We start from the raw sequence: 2145 nt of genomic DNA, 5'->3' as shown, positions 1-2145 counted from the left end.
GTGTTTTTCCATGAGTTTTCTGTTTACAAAGAACATTACACTCTATTTTGTGCTTCTATCTTATCCACCTTTAGAGGCCATTTTTCCCCGCAAGCGGGGGTTGGCCTTTTTCGGGGACCGTGGTTGTTGTTGTTTTTCGGTCCCCTTTTTGAAGCAATGTTTTACGGCCGGATGCCCTTCCTGCCGCCAACCCTTTTTGTCGCCTTTTACGACAAGCAGGGAATTACCAGTGAACTGGTACTCAATTAGCCGACCTCGGAAGGATGACAGGCTGAGTCAACCCCCCTGGCGTTAATTCAGCGATCGACCGTGTTTCCATCTTATCGACGTATGATTAATAGAACCAATGACTTGTTTTCAGTCAAATTGCTTGGTTTCTCCCCCCCCCCCCCCCCCCACCCTCCCACCTCCCATGCCTCCTCCCCACGAGCCCTCTCCCTCCCACAGATCTCCCGATGTCCTTGTTCTCTGCTGTTGTACTTGTGTGCTTCCCTCTCTCTCCCCATCTTGTCTCCCGCTCCCTTTATTGTAGGTTTTGTTTGTCCGATTGTTTTTTTGTGATTGATGTTAGCTCTTACACGAGCCTCGATCTTGTATACAAAAAAAAGAAGCCTTTTTTTCTTTCAATATAAGCACATACCAGACGTGTGGTCATCATCATTTCCTAGGCAGCCTGTGGCTGCTGGTTGCATCATCGCTGTGAGGGTGGCTGTGCCGTTGATGCAGTGCCCCGTTTCCAGTAAGTTGGTACTCATTTTGCTGATCTCAGAAGGACAACAGGCTGTTTCAAAAGGTAATCTCAAAAGGTAATCACGCGTTTGTGGTTTATGTTTCATGTCGAGTCTCCTTGGGCTATGATGGCGTATGCCATCATATTTCCTTTCTATGGCAATATGATGGCACACACGGGTAAATGTGTTGTATAGACGGGGGCCACCACTCCTCTCCGTCTCTCTGTTGGCCGTTGGGGGAATTCACCCTCTTCCGCCCGTGCTGTTGGAGTCGACTGGACTCTCATCCACCAGGTGTGCAGAGCCATCTGCCATTTAAACCACATGGCTGCGGACCGTTACCCTGGTAAGGGGGGCTGACAGGTACTACACCTTGCCCACAGGTGACCTTGTGGTTTATAAAAATTTTTACCTATGGTAGAAGGTGCTCCCACCAAAACGGCACGATAAGCTATTTATACAAGTTAACACGGCGTTTGGCCAAGGAGGAAACACCCCTTTGGCCAAGGTGGGATATTATTATTATGAATTTTGCTTTGTAATAACATTAATATTATGCTTTTGTTATCAGCAGTGTCCTTGGAAATCGCCACGATAAAGCTATCTTAACACGGATATACACCTCAACACACAACCTCATTGGCGGGGAAAACCCCCTTGGCGGAGAATTTTGGTTGACATTGGATAGTCCTACTGTCAAGTTTGGTTGAGATTAGATAAGTAACGACTGAATATATCACGGTCAACAACCGTCAGACAGGCAGACAGACACCAAATTGCGTATTTTAGTATGATGATAAAATCGTTCTACTTGAACTCAAGAGCTCAAAAAGGCATCACCAATTAGCGGCGTTGCCGCGGCCATACTCCTCCAGTGGCCACCACAGATACGCACTTTCACAGTTTCTCTTGCACCCACACACGACAGGCACCCATCTGCACACCTCTCTGGTCACTCACCCTAGACACCACAGTAGTCCTCTCCCCTTTGACCCCTCCCTTAGCATTTCTATCACAGAGGCACGACTGCCCCGCCCGGTGAGCTAAGAGGCCGGTGATTCTCGTTCTTTCTCTCCTTTTTCTGTTCTTATCTCCCTCCGCGGATGGTCTGATTGGGTACCCAGGTCTTGGGTATAGCTGGAGAGTAAGGCATAGGGTTACGTTCTGCATCTTGTCCATTTTCTTTGCTGTACATATCGTTGCACTCTTGATTGCTCTCAATTGCTCATTGCACATTTTGAGTTGCATTCCCCCTTTTTGATCCATTTATGATTACCCTTACCGTACATTAAAGTCCTTAAGTTCCTTCACCCCTTTGCATTATCCTGCATTTCACATTTATCATTGGTTTGTAAATAATAACTCCCCTCTTGTTTAACTTCATTTCCAATCTATCCATGTCCGTCTTTTCCCT

Source organism: Myxine glutinosa, chromosome 13 (genome assembly GCF_964187855.1).
Source record: "Myxine glutinosa chromosome 13, kmMyxGlut1.1, whole genome shotgun sequence".
Taxonomy (NCBI): domain Eukaryota; kingdom Metazoa; phylum Chordata; class Myxini; order Myxiniformes; family Myxinidae; genus Myxine; species Myxine glutinosa.
Note: the sequence above shows the minus strand (reverse complement) of the source record.